A 10,210-nucleotide genomic window follows, 5' to 3' on the forward strand; every position below is an offset into this window, starting at 1 on the left:
TAGAGCGTGGTAGCTACATCTAGGAGATGACATAGAGATTTGTAAAGCACACACGGATCTGAAAGGTTCGGACCCGTTGACTAAAACCTCTCTCACAAGCAACATGATCAAACCTAAAACTCTTGGGTATTAGTCACACGGCGATGTGACCTGTGAGTGTTAATCACATGGCGATGTGAACTAGATTATTGACTCTAGTGCAAGTGGGAGACTGTTGGAAATATGCCCTAGAGGCAACAATAAAAGTGTTATTATTATATTTCTTTGTTCATGATAATAGTCTTTTATTCATGCTATAACTGTATTATCCGGAAATCATAATACACGTGTGAATACATAGACCACAATATGTCCCTAGTGAGCCTCTAGTTGACTAGCTCGTTGTGATCAACAGATAGTCATGGTTTCCTGGCTATGGACATTGGATGTCGTTGATAACGGGATCACATCATTAGGAGAATGATGTGATGGACAAGACCCAATCCTAAGCCTAGCACAAAGATCGTATAGTTCGTTTGCTAGAGCTTTGCCAATGTCAAGTATCTCTTCCTTTGACCATGAGAGCGTGTAACTCCTGGATACCGTAGGAGTGCTTTGGGTGTATCAAACGTCACAACGTAACTGGGTGACTATAAAGGTGCACTACAGGTATCTCCGAAAGTATCTATTGTTTTATGCGGATCGAGACTGGGATTTGCCACTCCGTGTAAACGGAGAGGTATCTCTGGGCCCACTCGGTAGGACATCATCATATGCGCAATGTGACCAAGGAGTTGATCACGGGATGATGTGTTATGGAACGAGTAAAGTGACTTGCCAGTAACGAGATTGAACAAGGTATTGGATACCGACGATCGAATCTCGGGCAAGTAACATACCGATAGACAAAGGGAATTGAATACGGGATTGATTAAGTCCTTGACATCGTGGTTCATCCAATGAGATCATCGTGGAACATGTGGGAGCCATCATGGGTATCCAGATCCCGCTGTTGGTTATTGACCGGAGAACGTCTCGGTCATGTCTACATGTCTCCCGAACCCGTAGGGTCTACACACTTAAGGTTCGATGACGCTAGGGTTATAAAGGAAGTTTGTATGTGGTTACCGAATGTTGTTTGGAGTCCCGGATGAGATCCCGGACGTCACGAGGAGTTCCGGAATGGTCCGGAGGTAAAGATTTATATATGGGAAGTCCTATTTTGGCTACCGGAAAATGTTCGGGATTTTTCGGTATTGTACCGGGAAGGTTCTAGAAGGTTCCGGAGTGGGGCCCACCTGCATGGGGGGGCTGATAGAGGCGAGGGTGTCCCGATCTTTCGATGAGATGATAACTATTGATTTGGTGGAGATGACTTTGACGATCCGACTACAAACGTGCACGACGTTGCGCCTTAGCAATCGCTAAACCAATCTCCTGAGGTTATTGACCACGCCGGAGCACGATCAACCTGACCACGAAGGTCTATTCCTGCAAGCAATCAAAAAACGAGCAAGAATATGATAAAGGCAATCTGAATATTGTGAATATGTATGAAGTATTGATAAAGGTGGGGATCCGTTAGCGGTCTTTGTCTGGTCGTTAGACACAAACGAAATACACGAAGTTGCAATGGCTAACTTTTAACTAAACAAATCCCCAGGAAAAGCTACTAGATGGATCTACTTATATAGGAGCAAGAGGTGGCAGCCAAGGAGGTGGGAGGACGTCCCAAGGCATCCTAAAACTAAATCTAGGTCGTACAAGGCCAATGGGCCCAAGTGGAGGTGATGTAACACCTTTGGACTTGTAGTTTGACTCAGATTCTGCTGCAGCATCAGATTGTTTCGTCCACAACTCAACGCTCCGGACGAATTTGAGAGTGATTCCAATTGGGTTGGAAAGTGCACGAAATCTAGTTTCCAACAAAAAAAGAATCACCCAATTCGGAGTCCGTATGAAAAACTTGTGTCTGTTTTGAGTCAGGTGTGTCTGTGCAGTCCGAATCTGAATCCAGAACGTGAGAGACTTGGACTCTATCTTCTCTTGGGCCAAAAGTGACGTGAGAGAACTTTTTGGACAGCAAATAAACATCTCTTTCTTCTTTATCTTCATATGTGGATTGTACAAATGTCCCATACACCTGCAATTAGACAAAACACAAAAGTGTGTGAAGTATTTTTGTTCTGGATAACATAAATAGATTATTGAATAGTTTGCACTAGAAATCACCTGACAAATATGCATATATGCAATATTTTTGGTCATATCCAAGGTAGTCATGTCCTCATCATCCTCCCCTTCTTGAAAATAAAGCCGTCCTCGGCGTTGGTTAATCTGAAATGTGGCTAACAAAAGAGACAAGGTGTACATGTTGTATATGTATATGTCATCCATTTTTACTTCCCTTGATTTTTGCATATATGACACATGAATAGATGAGTAACTTGCATAGTTCATAAAATCTAAAGCCAAAAAATTAGCACAAGAAGTAGAAGGCATGAAAATATTGCAACTCAGTTTGCACATATAAGTGAAGCTCTTATTCATTTCAAAAGATTGACAATGTTCATCATTAAACCATCCCAACATTGGTGAATAAACCTTACTTGCATCAAATTTACATGCTACAACATGCTTAAATAAGCAAACATGCAATAAGTCATTCAACACAGAATCATCACCAAGATTACATGTCATATCAAAATGATTAAACATTGGTTCTTTTGCATCAATAGTTAATTCAATGGGTGCACTCAAAATTGTTGGTATTTCAGTTGTTTGATCACATGGCAAAGTCAAATTATCAACGTAGTCCTCTAAAATAGGTGGTGTGATCAAAGTAGTGGGTAGCTCATCAGATGGTGCATTCAAATTGACAAGGCATTCATCATTCTCATGTAGAGATGGAAGATCAGTACCTTTGTCATTACCTCTTATGATCAACTCAGATGATGTAGCCACTCTCGGGGGCGATGTGTCACATGGTGGAGGTGATGTAGTCCTGACAACAACGGATGTGGTTGTCATAGTATGCCTAGTAGTTGAAGGAACAATCATATCAACTCTTGGAATGTGCACCGTGCGCTTGTTCTCCTCGTGGCCAACACGTCGTTTTATTTCCTGTTCAGCTTTGCAAGCAAGATGAAACAAATGGTCCATAGGATAACACTCTTCATGAATTAGTACCTCTTGAATATCACGGTTTAATCCTCCCCAAAATCTATCCATAAAATCATCTTCACTTTCTTCTAAAGAGGAATGCAACAAGGTAGTTTGTAAATCATCATAATATTTTGTTACAGTTTCACTACCTTGTTTTAAGTGTTGCAACTTCTTAATCATGTCACGAGTATAATAAGCAGGGACGAAAGTATGTCGCATGGCAAGTTTCAAATCATCCCAAGTAGTAGGTATATAATCAGGGTGTAACCGACAATATTCACTCCACCAAACCAAAGCATAACCAGTGAAAGAACCAACCGCAACCTTAACCTTTTTATGTTCATTGAAATTATGGGAAGCAAATATGTTTTTTATGTCGAACTCCCATTCAATATATAAAGCAGGTTTAAAACGGCCATTAAATGGTGGTATAGATACATTAACCTGATCATGTGCATTTGGATGTTTGTGCACCTCTCGTGACGGTTGTGGTATTTGCAAAGGTGGTGGCACGTCTCCCGCGATCGACAAAGCCCATGAATTGACTCTGGATCCTGTCATGATTAGTAGAACAAGAAACAAAACCCAAAAATAATGTTCCTATAACTACTAGGATGTGGTGGTAAAACGCTCACAGTAAAGCAAATATCAATGTCTTACAAGTTCTTACCATGCAGCAGGCGCTGGTGTCAAGTAACTCCGAATATTGAGTAAAGCGATTGCCAGGGGAGCGTACGTATACACGGTGTAGAAATATGTGGAGCTGGGTTGGCTATATATGGTAGCAAAAGATTAGCAATAATCAATTCAAAGATGTAATGTTGAATAAACGCTCAACGACGGTACTGTGCTGGTCCTAGGCTAGACCGGACTAGAGACGCGAGCCTAGAACACTAATGAGGTCACGGCATAGCACAACTAGCATCAATGAAGGATACTAAGTAGCTCTTGACAGCAAGATATAAGTGAAGATCACAATGGCAGTGAAGATAATGATGAAAAACAGCTGCCAAGCAGGATATACAACAACTCTCTCTCCAACTTTTCTCTTGAAAAGTTTGAGCCAATTTTCTAATAAATTCTTTCACAGAATGCTACTAACTCAAGCTTTCCAATGCAAAAAGAATCACTCAATTCCGAGTTAATATGAGGAGTCAAAGAATTCTAAAACTGGCCTGAAAAATTGGAACAAGCTGTGTTCACGAACTTCGGAGGCCAAAAAGACCTATTTAGAAGCCGATTTTGAGGTGTCAAATATTGAACTAGCTTCTGCAACTATTTAGATGCGGCTCGTTGCTAGCTTCAATTTGAGGACTCACGGAGTCAAAACGGACTTCGTATGAGGAAGATACACCTGTTTTACTGAACAGTGCGCAAAACAGATTCCAATCAGAATTCAGGTACGAGATTGATTCTAGATAGATCCGATTTTTTTTCTTCTCTCTTTTTTTTCTCACGTTTTTTCTTCTCTCTCTTTTTCTTTTTTTATTCCTTTTTGCTCTTTTTTTCCTCTATCTTTTTTTTCTCCCTCTTTCCAAGACAAACTAGATAAGATAGAGATTGGATCACGCGAAGATGTGAATGACCTCAACTATGATTATCACAATGAACAGTGCGTAGCACGTGGTGGAAATTAATGGATGGGATGGTGGACAGTGGAAGGGATAATGATGCAGCGGCGGCGTGACTAATGTGAACAGAACTCGAAACTCTAAAAGAACTAGACACTAAGACCAGCAACTGACACGACGATGCAACCGATAATTCAACTATGCAAGCAATGAATAAAAAATTGCAAAGGCTCAGACTGGCTTGGATAAAGGATGAATAGATCTAACTTTTTTTTGGATTTTTTTTTGGACTATAGGTATGAAGAACAGATGCAATCTAAACTATGAAAAACTGAAAAATCTCACCGAGCAACCTCAAAACTGATACCACTTGATAGAGGCGAGGGTGTCCCGATCTTTCGATGAGATGATAACTATCGATTTGTTGGAGATGACTTTGACGATCCGACTACAAACGTGCACGACGTTGCGCCTTAGCAATCGCTAAACCAATCTCCTGAGGTTATTGACCACGCCGGAGCACGATCAACCTGACCACGAAGGTCTATTCCTGGAAGCAATCAAAAAACGAGCAAGAATATGATAAAGGCAATCTGAATATTACGAATATGTATGAAGTATTGATAAAGGTGGGGATCCGTAAGCGGTCTTGGTCTGGTCGTTAGACACAAACGAAATACACGAAGTTGCAATGACTAACTTTTAACTAAACAAATCCCCAGGAAAAGCTACTAGATGGATCTACTTATATAGGAGCAAGAGGTGGCAGCCAAGGAGGTGGGAGGACGTCCCAAGGCAGCCTAAAACTAAATCTAGGTCGTACAAGGCCAATGGGCCCAAGTGGAGGTGATGTAACACCTTTGGACTTGTAGTTTGACTCGGATTCTGCTGCAGCATCAGATTGTTTCGTCCACAACTCAACGCTCCGGACGAATTTGAAGGTGATTCCAATTGAGTTGGAAAGTGCACGAAATCTAGTTTCCAACAAAAAAAGAATCACCCAATTCGGAGTCCGTATGAAAAACTTGTGTCTGTTTTGAGTCAGGTGTGTCTGTGCAGTCCGAATCTGAATCCAGAACGTAAGAGACTTGGACTCTATCTTCTCTTGGGCCAAAAGTGACGTGAGAGAACTTTTTGGACAGCAAATAAACATCTCTTTCTTCCTTATCTTCATATGTGGATTGTACAAATGTCCCATACACCTGCAATTAGACAAAACACAAAAGTGTGTGAAGTATTTTTGTTTTGGATAACATAAATAGATTATTGAATAGTTTGCACTAGAAATCACCTGACAAATATGCATATATGCAATATTTTTGGTCATATCCAAGGTAGTCATGTCCTCATCAGGGGCCCACATGAACGTGGGTAGTGGGGGCAAGGCCCCACACCGCTGGTCAAGGCGCACCAAGATCCCCCCTTAGAAGGAATAAGATCATATCCCGAAGGGATAAGATCAAGATCCCTAAAAAGGGGGGATAACAATTGGTGGGGAAGGAAATGATGGGATTTCTTTCCTCCCACCTTGGCCAACGCCCCAATGGACTTGGAGGGCAAGAAACCAGCCCCTCCACCCCTATATATAGTGGGGAGACGCATGGGAGCTTCACACGAAGTTCTGGCACAGCCCTACCTCTCTCCCTACTACTCCTCTCCCATGGTGCTTGGCGAAGCCCTGCAGGATTGCCACGCTCCTCCATCACCACCACGCCGTTGTGCTGCTGTTGGATGGAGTCTTCCTCAACCTCTTCCTCTCTCCTTGCTGGATCAAGGCGTGGGAGACGTCACCGGGCTGTACGTGTGTTGAACGTGGAGGTGCCGTCCGTTCGGCACTAGGATCTCCGGTGATTTGAATCACGACGAGTACGACTCCTTCAACCTCGTTCTCTTGAACGCTTCCGCTTAGCGATCTACAAGGGTATGTAGATGCACTCTCTTTCTACTCGTTGCTGGTCTCTCCATAGATAGATCTTGGTGACACGTAGGAAAATTTTGAATTTCTGCTACGTTCCCCAACATATGTCACAATACTTATGCCTATTCTCTCTTATTTTACAAGGTTTACATAAAGAGGGAGAATGCCGGCGGCTGGGATTCTGGGCTGGAAAAGGAGCAAATATTAGAGACCTATTCTGCACAGCTCCAAAAGTCCTGAAACTTCACGGAAGACGTTTTCAGAATATACAAAAAATACTGAGCGCAAGAAGTTCACCAGGGGGGCCACACCCTGCCCACGAGGTTGGGGGCGCACCCCCTGTTGGAAATATGCCCTAGAGGCAATAATAAAAGCATTATTATTATATTTCCTTGTTCATGATAATTGTCTTTATTCATGCTATAATTGTGTTATCTGGAAATCGTAATACATGTGTGAATAACAGACATCAACATGTCCCTAGTGAGCCTCTAGTTGACTAGCTCGTTGATCAACAGATAGTCATGATTTCCTGACTATGGACACTGGATGTCATTGATAACGAGATCACATCATTAGGAGAATGATGTGATGGACAAGACCCAATCCTAAACATAGCACAAGATCGTATAGTTCGTTTGCTAGAGTTTTCTAATGTCAAGTATCTTTTCCTTAGACCATGAGATCGTGTAACTCCCGGATACTGTAGGAGTGCTTTGGGTATGCCAAACGTCACAACGTAACTGGGTGACTATAAAGGTAGACTGCGGGTATCTCCGAAAGTGTCTGTTGGGTGACATGGATCAAGACTGGGATTTGTCACTCCGTATGACGGAGAGGTATCACTGGGCCCACTCGGTAATGCATCATCATAATGAGCTCAGAGTGACCAAGTGTCTGGTCACGGGATCATGCATTACGGTACGAGTAAAGTGACTTGCCGGTAACGAGATTGAATGAGGTATTGGGATATCGACGATCGAATCTCGGGCAAGTAACATATCGATAGACAAAGGGAATAGCGTACGGGGTTGATTGAGTCCTCGACATCATGGTTCATCCGATGAGATCATCGTGGAGCATGTGGGAGCCAACATGGGTATCCAGATCCCGCTGTTGGTTATTGACCGAAGAGTCGTCTCGGTCATGTCTGCTTGTCTCCCGAACCCGTAGGGTCTACACACTTAAGGTTCGGTTACGCTAGGGTTGTAGGGATATGTATATGCAGTAACCCGAATGTTGTTTGGAGTCCTGGATGAGATCCCGGACGTCACGAGGAGTTCCGAAATGGTCCGGAGGTAAAGATTTATATATGGGAAGTCCTGTTTCGGACATCAGGACAAGTTTCGGGGTTATCGGTATTGTACCGGGACCACCGGAAGGGTCCCGGGGGTCCACCGGGTGGGTCCACCTGCCCCGGGGGGCCACATGGGCTGTAAGGGGGTGCGCCTTGGCCTAATGGGCCAAGGGCACCAGCCCCACATAGGCCCATGCGCCTAGGGTTTAAGGGGGCAAGAGTCCTAGGAGGGTAAGGCACCTCCTAGGTGCCTTGGGGGGAGGGAAAACCCCCCTTGGCCGCCGCACCCCCTAGGAGATTGGATCTCCTAGGGCCGGCCACCCCCCCTTGGCACCCCTATATATAGTGGGGGAGAGGAGGGACTTCATACCTGAACGCCCTGGCCTTTGGTTGCCTCCTTCTCCCTCCTCAACACCTCCTCCACCTCCATAGTGCTTAGCGAAGCTCTGCCGGAGTACTGCAGCTCCATCAACACCACGCCGTCGTGCTGCTGCTGGTGCCATCTCCCTCAACCTCTCCTCCCTCCCTTGCTGGATCAAGAAGAGGAGACGTGGCTGTTCCGTACGTGTGTTGAACGCGGAGGTGCCGTCCGTTCGGCGCTGGTCATCGGTGATTTGGATCACGTCGAGTACGACTACATCATCACCGTTCTTTTGAACGCTTCCGTGCGCGATCTACAAAGGTATGTAGATGCATCTGATCACTCGTTGCTAGATGAACTCCTAGATGATCTTGGTGAAACGAGTAGGAAATTTTTTGTTTTCTGCAACGTTCCCCAACAGTGGCATCATGAGCCAGGTTTATGCGTAGTTCTTCTTGCGCGAGTAGAACACAATTTGTTGTGGGCGTAGATTTGTCAACTTTCTTGCCGTTACTAGTCCTTTCTTGCTTCAGCGGTATTGTGGGATGAAGCGGCCCGGACCAACCTTACACGTACGCTTACGTGAGACCGGTTCCACCGACTAACATGCACTAGTTGCATAAGGTGGCTGGCGGGTGTCTGTCTCTCCCACTTTAGTTGGAGCGGAATCGATGAACAGGGTCCTTATGAAGGGTAAATAGAAGTTGACAAATCACATTGTGGCTTTAACGTAGGTAAGAAAACTTTCTTGCTAGAACCCTAATTCAGCCACGTAAAACTTGCAACAACAATTAGAGGACGTCTAACTTGTTTTTGCAGCAAGTGGTTTGTGATATGATATGGCCAAAGTTGTGATGAATGATGAATGATCTATATGTGATGTATGAGATGTTCATGCTATTGTAATAGGATTCACGACTTGCATGTCGATGAGTATGACAACCGGCAGGAGCCATAGGAGTTGTCTTTATTCTTTTAATGACCTGCGTGTCATCGAGAAACGCCATGTAAATTACTTTACTTTATTGCTAAACGCGTTAGCCATAGTAGTAGAAGTAATAGTTGGCGAGCAACTTCATGGAGACACGATGATGGAGATCATGATGATGGAGATCATGGTGTCAAGCCGGTGACAAGATGATCACGGAGCCCCAAGATGGAGATCAAAGGAGCTATGTGAAAATGGCCATATCATGTCACGTTTATTATTTGATTGCATGTGATGTTTATCATGTTTTGCATCTTGTTTACTTAGAACGACGGTAGTAAATAAGATGATCCCTCACAATAAAATTCAAGAAGTGTTCCCCCTAACTGTGCACCGTTGCGACAGTTCGCTGGTGTTTTATTCAGACGTTCACATACAACGGGTGTAAGACAGATTTACACATGCAAACACTTAGGTTGACTTGACGAGCCTAGCATCTACAGACATGGCCTCGGAACACAGAAGACCGAAAGTTCGAGCATGAGTCATATAGAAGATACGATCAACATGAAGATGTTCACCGATGTTGACTAGTCCGTCTCACGTGATGATCGGACACGGTCTAGTTTAACTCGGATCATGTAATACTTAGATGACTAGAGGGATGTCTAATCTAAGTGGGAGTTCACTAATAATTTGATTAGTTGAACTTAATTATCATGAACTTAGTCTAAAATCTTTGCAATATGTCTTGTAGATCAAATGGCCAACGTAGTCCTCAACTTCAACGCGTTCCTAGAGAAAACTAAGCTGAAAGACGATGGCAGCAACTATACGGACTGGGTCCGGAACCTGAGGATCATCCTCATAGCTGCCAAGAAAGATTATGTCCTACAAGCACCGCTTGGTGACGCACCCGTTCTCCCTGCAGAACAAGATGTTATGAACGCTTGGCAGGCACGTTTCGATGACTACTCCCTCGTTCAGTGCG

The sequence above is a fragment of the Triticum dicoccoides genome, chromosome 6A, assembly GCF_002162155.2.
Source record: "Triticum dicoccoides isolate Atlit2015 ecotype Zavitan chromosome 6A, WEW_v2.0, whole genome shotgun sequence".
NCBI lineage: Eukaryota > Viridiplantae > Streptophyta > Magnoliopsida > Poales > Poaceae > Triticum > Triticum dicoccoides.